Consider the following 16,728-nt stretch of genomic DNA (forward strand, 5'->3'; position numbering starts at 1 on the left):
ATGGATTGGTTGTCGGCTCATCGAGCTAATGTGATGTGTGCTGAGAAGCTAATTAGGGTGACAGATGACGAAGGGAAAGAATTGGTATACCGAGCAGATAAAATGAAACGGGTGAGGAAGGTCCTTGTCTCCGCCCTCCAAGCGGTAAAATTGTTGAAAAGTGGATGTCAGGGCTACTTAGCATCGGTACTTGATGTTGATGCAAGGATTACACCTCTAGAAGAGGTAAAGGTGGTTAAAGAGTTTCCTGACGTCTTCCCAGATGATCTGATGCATTTACCACCTGATAGAGAGTTGGAGTTTGCCATAGATTTGACTCCTGGAGCAGCTCCAGTATCTAAGGCTCCATACAGGATGGCACCAGCTGAATTGAAGGAGTTGCAGATGCAGTTGTAAGAATTATTGGAAAAGGGGTTTATTCGCCCAAGTGTTTCACCTTGGGGTGCCCCAGTGTTGTTTGTCAAGAAGAAAGATGGCAGTTTGCGTATGTGCATCGATTACCGGGAATTAAATAAGCTAACCATTAAGAACTGGTATCCATTGCCACGCATTGATGATTTATTTGACCAACTGCAGGGTGCCAGGGTATTTTCAAAGATAGACCTTCGATCAGGCTATTATCAGCTCAAGATAAAGAGCAACGACATACCCAAAACAACATTTAGGACTCGGTATGGGCACTATGAGTTCCTAGTATTATCTTTTGGGTTAACCAATGCACCTGCAGCATTCATGGATTTAATGAATCGAGTATTTCATGATGTACTCGATAAATGGGTAATTATTTTTATTGATGACATCTTGATCTGCTCCAAGATAGAAGAGGAGCACACTCAACACTTGAGAATGGTGTTACAGAGGTTGAGAGAACAACAGTTGTTTGCCAAGTACAGCAAGTGTGAATTCTGGCTTGAGCAAGTTGGATTCCTGGGGCACGTAGTGTCTAAGGCTAGAATCGAAGTAGATCCTGATAAGGTGAAAGCAGTAGTAGAATGGGAAAGCCCTAAGAATGTCACTGAAATTAGAAGCTTCTTGGGTTTGGCTGGATATTACCGGCGCTTCATTGAGAATTTCGCCCGAATCTCAACACCAATGACTAAATTAACCAAAAAGGGTGTGAAATTCGACTGGGCAGAGGAATGTGAGAAGAGTTTCCAGGAATTGAAGAAGAGGTTGGTGTCGGCCCCTGTGTTGACCATCCCTGAAGGCACAGGTGGAATGACAGTCTACACTGATGCTTCCAAAGTTGGTTTGGGTTGCGTTCTCATGCAACGCGGTAAAGTAATAGCGTATGCATCCCGACAACTAAAGGAGTATGAGAAGAACTACCCCACTCATGATTTAGAACTAGTCGCAGTCATTTTTGCCCTTAAGATTTGGCGACATTATTTGTATGGGGAGAAGTGTGAGATATACAGTGATCACAAAAGCCTTAAGTACTTCTTCACCCAGAAGGATTTGAACATGAGACAGAGGAGATGGCTTGAGCTCATGAAGGATTATGACTGCGACATTCAGTATCATCCCGGTAAAGCTAATGTAGTAGCAGATGCGTTGAGTCGGAAGGCACAGACTGTGTCACTCTCATGCTTAGCAGTCAGCCCATCACTTATGCAGGAGGCGACACTAATGGATGAAGCTCTCTTATATGAAGGAGCAACCTTAGATTTTGAACGTCAACTAGAAAACCTTAAATGGTTGACTGTATCCTTGACAGCTCTACAGGTGCATCCGGCTATTAGGCAAGAGGTAATAATGAAACAACCTTTGGATCCTGAATTGCAGCGGATCAGAGTTAAGGTTCAAGATCAAACAATGAACGATCCAGATTTTGTTTTAGCCAGTGATGGGGCATTGATGTTTCGAGCCAGATTGTGTGTACCCGATGATTTGGATATACAAGACAAGATAGTGCGAGAGGCACATAGCTCCGAGTACTCACTCCACCCAGGAAGTACAAAGATGTACAAAGACCTCAAACAAAATTACTGGTGGCCTAGCATGAAAGTCACAATAGCTCTGTATGTGGCGACTTGTCTCACATGCCAAAAAGTAAAAGCCGCGAGGCATCGACCTTATGGTACTCTTCAGTCACTCCCAGTGCCAGAATGGAAGTGGGAAAGGATTACAATGGACTTCGTCACTGGACTACCATGTACACCTAAGGGGATGGACGTGATATGGGTAATCGTTGATCGGCTTACCAAGACTGCTCATTTCATTCCCATCAAGACCAAGTTCTCTATGGCCAAACTAGCACAACTGTACATGGACAACATAGTGCGCTTACATGGAGTGCCAGTGAGCATTGTATCAGACAGAGACCCAAGGTTCACTTCTAGATTTTGGAAAAGCTTCCAGCGTGCCTTGGGATCACAGTTGAATTTGAGTACTGCTTTCCACCCACAGACTGATGGTCAGTCGGAGCGAACCATACAGATATTAGAAGACATGCTCAGGGCATGTACGATGGAAATGTGTGGTAGTTGGGAAGAATATATACCTCTTATGGAGTTTGCCTATAACAACAGTTACCAAGCTACAATTGGGATGGCTCCATATGAGGCATTATATAGCAAGAAGTGCAGAACTCCCTTGTATTGGGATGAGGTAGGTGAATGTCGAATGTTAGGACCTGAAATGATACAGATGACTTGTGACAAAGTTGATGTTATTCGAGAATGGATTAAAGTAGCTCAGTCCCGTCAAAAGAGCTATGCGGACACCCGCAGAAAAGACATTGAATTTCAGCCAGGAGAAAAGGTATTTCTCAAGATCTCTCCTACTCCGGGTTGGTTCAGTAGCCTACATGCTTGCTCTGCCACCTTCACTTAGGGATGTTCATAATGTATTCCATGTATCCATGCTGAAGCGATACGTTCATGATCCCTCTCATGTATTACCCATGGAGCCAGAATACCTTGAAGCTGACATGACCTATATAGAGCAGCCAACTGAAATTTTGGACCGAAAGGTGAAAACCCTTCGCAACCACTCCATTTCCTATGTAAAGGTGCGATGGGCTAATCATTCACTTGAAGAACCATCTTGGGAGAAAGAGGATGAAATGCAAGACAAGTACCCTTACCTTTTTGATCAACCAGGTACGCAATTTCGAGGACGAAATTTTTCAGAAGGGGGGTAAATGTAATACCCTACTTCTTAAACCCGGTCTGATTACACGGTTGACCCGGTTTAACTATGCAGGACCCAAACTGGAGAGAGTTAGAGCGGGTTCCCTATGGACTATGATGGCAAGGGTGACCTTAAACACCAGCTGACCCGACAAGTCCGAGCCAGTGCCAGAAGAGATGGGAATACCCAAGCCATGTACCTGCACCTATCATAAGGCCATGTACGGATAAAGCATGTATGTAGCCGTATATTAAGGTACATATGTATATTACATCGTATGCCAAGGGTGTGGTTCGCGCCGAGGCCCGAACTCTGTCAAAATCCCAAGTTTTAGCCCTCAGGTGGGCGGACAGGTGGGCGCATCCACCCACCTGAGTGACCCACCCATGTGAATTACTTAGTATTTTAAAGAAGTATATATAGCATTTATACTTTCTTTTCTTTTCTCATTTATGACACTCGTACGTTGGTAGAGGAGTAAAGAGGAGAGAGAAAAGAAAGGGAAGAAGAAGGGAAGAGAAGGAAGAGGAAGAAGAGTTGGATGTCATCGGCGCCGAGGCTTGATCTCCCCATTCCGACGCCGGAAGAGTGATCTTCAACACTAGATCTACATTTAGAGGTAAGCAAAGTTGGGTTCTTTAAACATTCGCCATACCCAAGTAAAACCCTTGATTTGGGTAGGGTTTCTTGAGATCTTGTAAATCCACTTTCAAATGATGAATCTAAGATTTAATAGATGATTTATGTGTTGATCTTGAAGGATTTGAAGAAGTATTTACAAGGTTGGAGAAGCATTGTGGATTTGAAGTGATTTTTGGGGTTTGAAGGTGTTCTTGAGCAAAGAAGGTAAGATGGCTTCCCATTCCTTAAATCTAACCTAGATCTAGGTTAGAACCATCCTATAAGACTTTGAAAGTGTGAAGAATGGGTTTGGAAAAACCCCCATTTGAATCCCAAAAGAATGGAGGAAGTTGGGAAGAAACAGCAGGTTTCCCGCCAAGACCGGTGGGCAAGACCGGTGGGCCATCTGGCCCGCCTGTGGGCACCCGCCTGAGAGGGTAGGGCCCTCGGGCACAACCGGTGGGCCAGACTGACGGGCTAACAGGCGGGCCACCCTGACCGTCGGTCTTAGCAGACCCCCTGGCCCAATCGGCGGGCCAACCGGTGGGCCAGCCTACCGGTGGGCCAGACAGGTGGGCTGTCTGACCCACCTGAGAGGCTCCAAATGTGATTCTTACGTCTGATTGAACCCAAATCGGACGTGCAACCTTCTTTTAACGTTCTAAACATGATTTTGTCATCGGATCTCATTAATTTTGATCCTAAGATGGTGAAATACTAACCCTGCTCACTCATGTTAGGTTCACCAAATCCTACGCTTCCCGCATCGGATCTCACCCGTACCGAGCGGGAATCCTTGTACACTATAAGTGGGGAGAGGACGTTTGGCCTTGTTTCAAGGCATTGTTTGGCATTCATTTAATTGTATCTAGTCTAGCCATGCCATCATGAAAATGCTATGTAGATTAGTCATCCTCGCATTGTTATGCATGTGTGCTATGTTTACTTTCTAAATGTCAAGTGATAAGATGCTTATGCGATGAATGTTGACATCATTGTGCACAATGCATTAATAGAATAGATGTCATAGTCGGCATGGAAACGAGTGCATTGGTGGCCCGTGGTATGGGACGCGATGGCACTATGCAATCGTACTATTGTCATATAGGAGCATGCGATTTAGGATTTTCACCATCCCGTGCTATGACCCTTCCCAACAGGGGTTAAGGTGTTGGGTTACCATTTGGGGGGAAGCAATGGTCGCGGTTGTCGGGTCACAATGGTGGTTAGACATAACGCCCGGCGGGTCATTAGGACAGTCTGCAACCCCGGTGGTATATTCAAGAGGGTCAATCATACTGCTTTTAAATTGCTGGAGTCAGCACCTTTAATTTCAGTCATTTACTTTTCTGTTGAGAGCCGGTGGTCGGCATATTTTTACTTTTTCGAGTACTCATAGTGGGCCTTCTCCGACAGCCCTATAGTCGTATCACGGGATGGAGTTCGCGGCTCGTACCCGGAGTATACGCGCACTGTGACTGTAGTAGCGCTAAACCAAAGACTTAGTAATGTTGCTTAGGTGGATGTGATTTAAAATGTATTGCATAGCATGTAGTGCATATGATTGTGTTTTGTTGTGTGGATTGCTGTGTGGTCAATCTTTCCACTTGCTGAGCTAGTGAGCTCATCCCACGTGTGCACCTCTTTTTAAATGATTTTGCAGGTCATCCATCTGAAGAGCACGGGTCGGGTCCCACGGTTGAGTTCCCTGAAGAGGGCTGGTGGGCCCCTGAGTAGCTAGAGCACGGCACTGACTGCTCGTGCGAGAGTTGTGCTACGGGACCGCAGTTTTAATGCCGAGCTGAGCTCAACCCTTGATGCCGAGCTGAGCTCTAGCCTTTGATACTGAACCGAGCGGTATACTCTGATTTTTAATGGTTTCCTCTTTGTACTTGATATGTGAATTGTACTTTTATTATGTAATTATCATGCCTTCGGGCCCACATGTATATAACTATTGTATCACAATTCGGGTATCAAGTATTAGGGGAATATTCACAGGTAAACCAAGTCTTCTACTGGTCTGATAAGCTTTTAATAGTCGTTTGTATGCTGTGGTGGAATACAGTATCAGCTGATCCTGGCAGGTTTGGGTTAACCGGTGTTAACCCGGTCATTGGCCTGGTTCGGTGTGAACAGGGTGTGACAATGCCAATATAAGGGTGTCCTGCATCTCCTACCATAAAATGCCTCATATGGAGCCACTCCAATTGTGGCCTGATAGCTATTATTATAAGCAAACTTCATAAGAGGTATATTTTCCTCCCAGCTACCACTCATTTCCATCACACAGGCACTGAGCATATCTTTTAGTATTCATATGGTTCGTTCAGATTGCCTGTCAGTTTGTGGGTGGAAAGCAGTACTTAGGTTCACCTGTGTTCCTATGGCATGCTAGAGGCTCTTTCAGAATTTAAATATGAACCTTGGGTCTCTATCTGATACAATACTCATCGGTGCCCCATGTAAGCGAACTACTAACCCATGTAAAGTTTTGCCAACTTGTCCATAGAATAGGTAGTCTTGATTGGAATGAAATGAGCGTCTTGGTAAGCCTGTCAACTATCACCCAGATTGCATACATCCCTTGGGTGTACGAGGTGATGAAATCTATGGTAATCATATCCCACTTCCACTCCGGTACTAGGAGGGATTGAAAAGTTTCATATGGTCGATGCTGCTCCGCCTTGACCTTCTGACATGTGAGACACTGCACTACATATAAGGCCACAGTAATCTTCATCCCTGGCCACCAGTAACATTATTTAAGATCCTTGTACATCTTTGTGCTTCCAGGGTGAAGTGTGTACTCTAAGTTATGTGCTTCCTTTACTATCTTGTCCTGTATCACCAAGTCATTGGGCACACACAACCTGCCCTGAAACAAAAGTGCTCTGTCCTTGGCTGTTCTGAAGTTAGGTTCATCCACCATTTGCTCTTGAATCCTAATTCTGATCATCTACAACTCAGGATCCAAGGGTTGTTTCATGATCACCTCTTTCCTGATAGATGGTTGTACCTGCAGGGCCACTAGAGATAGAGTTAGCTGCTTAATACTACCCGGCTGATGATTAAGCTCCAAGGTCGCTTCCTCCTTTAGGAGGACATCATCCATTAATATTGCTTCTTACTTAAGTGGTAGGCTAGTGGCCAAGTACGCAAGTGATACAGTCTAAGCTTTTTGACTCAATGCATCCGCAAGCTTTACCAGATGGTATTGGATATCGTAGTCATAATCTTTCATAAGTTCCAACCATCTCCTCTACCTCATGTTTAAATCCTTTTGGGTAAAGAAGTACTTGAGACCTTTGTTATTACTGAATATCTCGCACTTCTTCCTATACAAATAATGGTGCCAGATCTTCAAAACAAAGATGACTACCACTAACTCCAAATCATGGGTGGGGTAGTTCTTCTCATACTCCTTTAGTTTCCTAGATGCATATGCCACCACCTTTTCATGTTGCATGAGAGCGTAACCCAACCCAATCTTGAAAGCATCAGTGTAGACCGTCATCCACCCATGCCCTCCAGAATTGTCAATACTAGGCTGACACCAATCGACTCTTCAATTCCTGGAAACTATTTTCACTTCCTAGACCATTCAAACTTCATGCCCTTTTTTGTCAAATTGGTTATTGGAGTAGTGACTTGAGAGAAATTCTTAATGAAGCGTCGAAAGTAGCCCGCTAACCCTAAGAAGCTTCTAATCTCTATCATATTCTTGGGTGTTTCCCACTCCACTATCACTTTTACCTTACCCGAGTCTACTTCAATTCCATTCTCAGATATTATGTGTCCTAGGAATCCAATCTGCTTGAGCCAAAAACTCACACTTGCTGAATTTTGTGTATAATTGTTGTTCTCTCAACCTTTGAAGTGCCATCCTAAAGTATAGCATGCTCCTCTTCAGTCTTTGAGTAGATCAAAATGTCATCGATAAAAACGATGACCTACTTATCAAGAACAGCATGAAATACTCGGTTCATTAGATCCATAAAAGCTGCTGGTGTGTAGGTTAACCCGAAAGAAAGCACTAAGAATTCGTAGTGACCATACCGAGTCCTAAAAGCTGTCTTGGGTATGTTGCTGCTTTTTTATTTTGAGCTGATAATAGCCAGATCTGAGATCAATCTTTGAGAATGCCTTAGCACCCTGCAGTTGATCAAAGAGGTCATCGATGCGTGACAATGGATACTAGTTCTTGATGGTTAGTTTGTTCAACTCCTGGTGATCGGTGCACATTGCAGACTCTCACCCTTCTTCTTCTCCCTCCTCTTTACTCTTCTCCACCAACCTTGCTTAATTGATGACTTAAATAATTTTATTCACTCATATTTGGTTGTATTATGGTAATGAGAATGATCTTTTGCATGCATGACTCACCTATCACTCTGTGGCAAGAAATTTCATAATTTTTAGGTTAGGGTTCATGAGAAATTTGGGGTTTTTATTGTTTTGACTTCAATAAAGTTGAGATATGTGTAATTGTATGCATTTGAACCCTCTTTTACTCACTATTGTTGAATTCCTCTCAATGCTATGGATGTTCATTGATTATGCTCATTCCTATGGAAAATTTATTTTTTTCTTCCCTTACAATTTGCCAAATGCTTTGGGTTATTGTTAGTTTGAGTATTTGTATGATCTATGCTCCAAATGAAATGTTCTCACTCCTTGGCTTCTAACTGTGAAATGTGCATTAAAAAGCATGACACCTTGATGTTCTCTTGGTCACTACACTATACATGCCAACTCTTTCCTTATCAACTTGTCATTTCTATATGAGCATATTATGTCAATGGCATGAGCATTATAGTGGTTTTTTTCCTTATTCATCATCCAGTACACATTACTCCCCCCTTTTTATGGCAATCCTTAGTATCCCCTACAATGTACTTAATATAAGTGCCATGTTGGATTGTTGTCATTCACACTACTCTTCCACTACTTATAGCCTTATATGCATTGACTCTTCTCTTATATATTGCTTAATTTACTTCCTCTTGGAATTCTTGTCGAGTTTCTTATTCTTTATATATGTTTTCACATGGACTTTACAGGATGTTATCTTGCAAAGGTAAGGAGGCTGCTGCCCCATCCCAGAGCAGGAAAACTCCTACCCCAAGGGGGAAAATGCAGCTTCGAGGTCTTCTACAAAAAGGACTCACTAGAGAAGGAATTCCCTTGTGGACCCAGAGGATTATGATGAGACCATGTTCCGAAGCCTGGAAACAGTTGCCTCGTGGTCCATGTTTTCCTTAAGGCCAGTGCTCATGGAGAAGATTGTGATAGTAGAGAACTTCATAAGGGTCCAGATGCTAGAGAAATTCACGGCTTTGGGCTGGCAGTCCATGCTCTCCATTGATTTTCCCTACTACCCCGACCTTGTTCATAAATTTTACTACAATCTAGAAGCTTCCTATGACAACAGGGTGTACTCCCTTGCCAGTCGAGTGAAGGGGAGAGACATCAGACTACCCATAGAGCTATTCCCAGAGATCCTTGGCATATCGATGGAGGGAAATTAGTATTTTTGTCCTCCCAGGGGCAAGGCTTTGGGTCCATTTATGGACTAGGAGTTACAGAACCATATTTACGACACCATCAGTGGTAGTGAGGCATGCCCAGAGTCCAAGACTGCATATATTCTAGATGTTTGTGTTTTTAGCCGCGTTGTTCAGTTCAACTTGCTCCCTAGATTTGGTCATAGCAACCTGGTGAATTTCGTGGTGGCATACATGGCTTATTGCATTTATATAGCCCTGGATGATGCTTCACTCCTATGTCTTCTTTTCATCATGATGAAAACCATGGAGCACCACACTGCACACCCCACGATGGAAGTTTTCCTTATGGTCAGTCCCTTACAAGAGTATTCCAGCATTTCCATGTTGATTTAAGGGGTGAGGAGTGAAAATTCCCATTAGATAAGTTTTCCCAAGGAAACCTACATAAGATGGACTTGCATGGTGTTATGGAAACTAATGATGAGGAAATGGTTCTTGAGGAAGATGATGAAGAGGATGAACAGCATGACCCTACAATAGATGAGGAGGAAGAAAATCCAGCTGTCATGGAGACTGAGGATCTTTCTTATGCAGCACCCACTCCTCCGGATGGGGATTTTGACTATCAGGGCATGTTGGACAGATTGGAGGCGCTTCAGGTAGGGCAAGAGCAAATCTTAAAGAATCAAGAAGAGGGAGCCGCACGTTAGAGGATACTTTGGTGGAACCAAGTAAGGATGAGGACAGATGCTTTAACTATTATGATTGTCACCTCAATATAAACTCTAGGTCTAGGGAGGAAAAAGTCATTGATCTGGATGATGATTGATAGTATGGTGGACTATGGTTGTTATCTGTTGAAATTGTTTTGGGGAACATCTCTTTATTTTATTTTTTTTGAAATTTTGTACTTTTCTTTTCGTACATGCAGCATGACACAAGTTTTATCTTTTATCTCATCATAACTTTTATATTATAAATCTTTTATGTTTATCCAACCCCAAATCCTATTAAAGATTCTACAGGGTTTGAACCTGCAAGCTGAGTATGTTTAGAGCATCGCACTCTGATTTCACCGTTGTCATGCCCCGTTCACATAGAGATGGACCGGTGACTGGGTTACCTCCGGGTAACCCAAGAATCATCAAGATCATCTAATGCAATAAATCATAGCATAGCATATAACAAAAGATATGAAAATATAATTAAATAATTCAGTGAAAGACTCATCATATATATATATATATATATATCTATAAATTCCCCACTACTCTTGATACCCAAATTGTTATACATAGCATATATATACATGTCGGCCTGCAGACATGATAATTACACAAGAAGATAACAATTTAAATATCCAGAGCACAGAAGGGGAAAATAACAAAAGAATAAAAAAGGTGATGATGGTTAATCACTATTATTGCCTACAATGCAGCCCTCGCACGTGCACCTGACACCGTGCTTGAAACCTTCTGAAACCCACCAGTTCCCTATTGAAAACTTGTCAGTGGGCCTCAGCTCTTGCTCCTCAACGGAAAAACCTACAAAATCATCTAAAAAGGTGTATATATAAGGGGGGTTAGCTCACTAGCTCCGTAAATGGAAAGAAATATACAAATTAGCAGCCACATTTCAAATGATCATATATGCATGCAATTTATTTTAGGCATAATTGCCTAGGCAACAATGCTAAGTTATAGGTTACGTGCTATTCACAAACACAGTGCATGTATGCCCTGGTTGTGAGACACATTCTCCATCCCGCCATAAACCCATAGGGTTGTTAGAGAGGACCGATCGTGAGTACTCAAAAAAGTAAATTGTGGCTGTACCACGGTATAAAAGTAAATCGAGGCCAAACCACAGTAGAAAATAAATGCAGTACACTTGGACCTCTGAATATATCACTAAGATTTCCAACTGTCCTAATAATCAGCCATGCAGTCAGCTTGGAAACGAATTTATTGGTGCGTCGTGGAATGGGACATGGGACACGGATGCATTATGTGGCCATACTATCTCATATAGATGCATTAGATTTAGGTTGACATTCCCTCATGCTCGACCCTTCCCAACAGGGATTTAGGTGTTGGGTTATCACTGAGGGGAAGCATCGATTGTGGACCACCGTGATGGTTAACAATTCATCACATGTCCAATAATTCATCACCATCCAATATTTGAAATAGTCCATGCTCATAATTCAACAAGTAACATATATTTAAAATTTTAAACATACATTATAACGATTCATAAATGTATCCTGCAGTAAACGAGACATATGCATGAAGATAGCATTCATAAATGGCAAGATGATGTACATAATGAAAATGATGCAATAAACATTCCAAAATAAGATCAACATCCCCTTCCCACTTACCTATTCACGTACAAGATGTGTATATTCGGTACAAGTGAGATCAGGCATGCGAAGATAAGGGTCACAAAAACCTAACATAGAAAGGAAGCTTAGAATACGTCCATTCCAGGACCATAAGAACAATGAGTGACATGGTCACGATGCGTTTAATAATGCAAAGGAGGTTGTTGATGAAGTTCAAGCTCGAACGGAGCTCAGTGGACCAAAGGTGGGTCATACAGGTGGGTAGAAGGACCCACCTATGCAAGACACCCATGCAAGACACCTATGCAAGCAACACCCAGACTACATAGGTGGGTGCTACCGCTGGGCCTAGGTACCCACAGGTCCTACTTGTCGGTAGGACTTGGGGCCTAGCTAAGACTGGTAGGTTCTATCGACAGGTTTAGGTACCCGCTGGTCCTACCTGTCGGTAGGGCCTGAGTCCTAGCCAAGACTGGTGGGTTTGGCTACCCGCCGATTCCAGCCCCCATTGTCCAGCAGGTTCTTGCTGCCCCTATTTCCTCCTTTACCCCACCTTTTGGGAAACCGGAGGGTTGATTCCTTTGCATTTGCCACACATTTAAGACTCTATTTACATGAATACTACATAGATTTAGGTTCAAATCAAGATTTGGGAACAAATCTTACCTTCAAGCTCAAGAAAACCCCTAAACCTAAGATTCTTCCTCCAACTCAAGATATCATTTAAATGCCTTCAGATATTGGTTGTTCCTTCTTTAAAACCTTCAAAGACAACACATAAACTCTCTCTTAACTTTTTTATTTGACCACACAAGAGGATTTCACAAGATTCAATGAATTTTACACTTACCTACCTCGAATTGCAACTCTCAAGGTTCTAATCACCTTTCCGGTGTCGAAATGGCCAGGTACGACTTTGACAACGAGCAGGGAACACTTTCCCCCAAACTTTCTTCCCTTCTCTTCCTTCTTCTTCTCCCTCCTCTTTACTTCTCTCCACCAACCTTGCTACAAGATTAATGGGAGAAGAGTAAATGCTATTTATAATTGGGTCATAAATATCTACTAGCGTGTGTTTAGCTTTGACACCTAATAGCCCAAATCGCATTAAACTGCGATGGTAAGCGAAGTAGTCGAAAATACCGGATACACATGACCCCACTACGACGGGGAACTTGAAACACCAGTGATAACCCAAGTCGGGCTTGCTGGGGCCCACATTTTCCCTATAGGTTAGTCGCACGGGAGGGTTGTACCCACCTGTGACTACCCACCTGTTGGCCAAAACATGGCCAACCTTGCTGGATTTCAGTGGGAATTGCTCCTCAATGCATATTTCATTCTCGTCACTTGTCGTGAACCAAATTCTCATCATTAATACAACAACTTACTTTCCCCACTCGTACATATCCTTATGTAATGTGCAAGGGCATGGCTAAGGCATGCGAATCACATCGGACACTGAATCAAATTTGTCCAGCCACCCCACATTTGAAGTCACATTTGCCGTCATATACCATAAGGCACCCGTATCAACCCTTGTCGATTCGGACCCTGCATGACCAAACCGAACCAACGGGACAATAAACCAAGTTTAGATAGAAGTGCACTACAGTAGTCCTCCATGACCTACCACCGAGTGGGATTAGCCAATACCTTACCCTTATTGGCAAGGGCTATAGCACTGAGATGTATGCATCCATAGCATTCATAACATTCATAGAATCCAATCACACATCCGTGGTCACAACTGTAACACTGACCTCTGAGCCTATGGTACCGGAAAGAACCTCGGCCACACTGTGCCTCAGACTGTCAATATTATAACCATCACCACACAACTAACATACTACACATCCACAAAACCTAGAACACATCAAAGTTGGTAAAAACATGCAACATGTGAAATATATAATTTTATATAAAATAAATCCATAACATGGTAGTCATCACATTCTATATGAGTATGCATAACTGAAAATATAAAACACTCCATAAAATAAATCAAACACTCACTCACCTCAAAACCCAAATCCCAAGTCCGATAGAATTCTATCAATCAATCGCGTGTCCTCACCCGATAAATTTAGGTTCCTAATCAAAGGTGTATTATCATGTTAAATATTTATGACTCCTAACACAATTTAGTATAGGTTCTATATTGAACCTAACAACCCTCAACAGTCCGTATACTAACCTAATTCTAAAACCTCAGACAAGCCCCCGAACTGCCCCTACCCATAGAGTTAAATTTAGGTAAATATGTAAGGAAACGAAACCCACAAGGCATGGGGCACAGTTCAGCAAAATAGAGGCTATTCAGCTTCGAAAACACCCAACTGGTGGGTCAATTCTGCATAATTTTATTCTGCCAGAATTGCTTTTGCTGGTCACTTTTTGTTTAGGTTGTAACCAAGGCCAAAAGCCATTATGCCCAACAATATAGGGGGTGCTTTCTTATGCCTCTAGGGTCAATAAATACCTCAACAATCATTCCAATTCCTTGAGCTAACTTCAACCCATCCCAATTCCATGAAATTCTATAATTTTTAGTAATTGGGAATTGCTAAACTGAGAGCTGAGCTCCTCCCTTCACCATTCCCTCTTAACTAAGGTTGGATAGACATATAAATAAATGTTGTTCACACACCAACCCTAGTTAAGCTCACATAGTTAACTAATTTAAGGATTCACATTTTAAGAAAGGGAATTGCACTAATTTAACCCCAAATTGACAACCTACATATCTAATTCATCCAATTGGGGTTATCTCATCTAATACATCACTCATATGAACCTGAAAATTTATAAGAAACGTGGTAGTACCATGCATCAGTTCTAACTAATCTTAGGTGGGACAATTCATAGGTCACAGAGGACAATCGGTTAATTTCTTCCCAATTCACCCAATAAAATACAATAGAACTACTGTACAACAATTAAGGTCGCAAAATTTTACTTTTTTTGAGTGTATGTACAATAGAAAGAAGGTTCTAGCAGCTCATCTTAGCTATGTGCAGCATCAACTCCATGTTCAGCCAAGTGGTAACAACCTTCCAGGCTTGAATCAGTAGCAACCCTATCCAGCAACAAGATGGCATCATCATATGGCCTTTGCTTGCACAAAAAACAACAGCATCAGAAGAGGATGCAATAGTAGGAATAGAGGCAACAGCAGCAGGGCAATAGGAGGACAACAACCATGTACAACAGCTCCTTTACCGAATTGTGCAACAAGACTAGAGTGAACAATGGCTGGTCTCTTCCTTTATAATTCAGCCCAAATGGGTCCTAGGGCCCGTTTGGCTGAACACCCTATTGTCTAAAAGTAATTTTTAAAAATAATTCTAAAAAGTAATTTTCAAAACTAATTCAAAAACCATAAAATTGTTTAAATTAAATTTCCATTGATGGACCCCACCAAGTATTGACCTAAAACATGGGTTACACTCAGAAAATACATCCCTATGCATGGGGTAGACATGATGAGTTGGGGTGCAGAGAGGTGGACCCCATATAGAAAACCTTTTTTTTTCTACCAGCCCAACCGACTGGCCAGTTGGCAGTTGAATTGCCTGCCGATTGTAGCCTTTTCAGCCCATCAATTGTCCTACCTCCTAGGCTTATGAATCCACTCAATGTGGAACTGGTTCCACTCATTTTCTGGCCATTTAATACATTAACTTGGCCAGTGGATCTGTTAAATTCCCTCTCCTACTACTGTACAACAAGATAACTTATTGCCTTTGTGCCAGCTATGTCCTGACACTAGGTTCAGCTACTTCTGATTCAGGGTGTTACATCAGGGCACTCTCAAACACTTGCCCTTATTTATTTATTCTATATTCAAAATAAAATTAATAAAAAAACTGATTGTGCTTGAAACAAAGCTTGTTAGGGACGTGCCCACATTCTTATAGTTGGTTTTGATGATAATAAACATATGAAGGTATTTTGCAGTTGTTTTCAAATATTGTTTTGTAGAGACTTCATATCAAAGATTGAATTTAACGAATGAAAGAAAGAAATGAATATCAAAATCATCAAATGGTGAAAATAAAAACCCAAGAAGTAAAGTAGAAAGCTCAAGAGAGAGAGAGGAAGTGTGAAGCCTCCAAAGCTTGAAGAAAGTACTTCAAAGTATTAAGATCGCAACCTATCAAGACTTGAAGTTAACCCAAACATCAAGCAATACAAGAAGAATATTGAAGACCATTTGCTAGATGTTAGATAGAAGCCTTGAAGATCTTAGCTCAATGTAATAGTGCACACATCATATACCAGCATTGCATAGCATCTCATAAGCATGCACAATATATTGGATCCTTTAGTTCATATTAACTTAGAATGATTTTAGAAAGTACCTATGACCAAGGGTGAAACCTAAAAATGGTTAGGAACATGTTAGGTATAGATGTCTTAGGAATTTGCTGAGAATATAGCAATAACCCTGTTCAAAGGTATTTTGAGAAACCTTAAAGTAGGTTTCAGAAGACGGTCTCTTCACCAATTTTGAATAAATTCAAGTTACGAATCCAAAAAACTTGGAATCAAGTCAATCCGAAGTCGGATGAGAAAGTTATGGCCTAAATACTGATGAAATGCCAACTTTCTAAATGCCTGTCAAAAGTTATGGCCCTAGACGATCGGTACCCTACCGGTCGATATGTCTGATCGACGAGTATGAAACCAACTGTCTTGCCCAAGCTCTAACTGCTAGTTTTTGTCAACGACTCTTTTTAGCGGTCAACCGGTAGACCCAAAAAGTGACTGTTTGAGTGAGATTTCTTGCCAAATTTTCATTCCTAATCTACTTATAAAGATCTCTAACGCTACTCATTAACATGTCATCTTTCCTCAGTTATAAGCTTAGAAAGAGCATATGAGACTACTTTGATGAGATCCCCAAAAAGGGTAGTCAGCCTAAAAGTTGGGATAGCAGCAGTAAAGCCAACGGATGATCGTTGACTGATTGTTTTCCCTGGTCTTCGACTACTAACAATTAAGCTTAACTTTAAAGGAGCAATATTTGAGCATTAGAAGTGATATTGGTCTACACCATCTCTTCAATTCAAGTTCTTCATTTTCCATTCAAGAGGAACTTAAGGTTCTCTA

Source organism: Macadamia integrifolia, unplaced genomic scaffold (genome assembly GCF_013358625.1).
Source record: "Macadamia integrifolia cultivar HAES 741 unplaced genomic scaffold, SCU_Mint_v3 scaffold1582, whole genome shotgun sequence".
Classification (NCBI taxonomy): domain Eukaryota; kingdom Viridiplantae; phylum Streptophyta; class Magnoliopsida; order Proteales; family Proteaceae; genus Macadamia; species Macadamia integrifolia.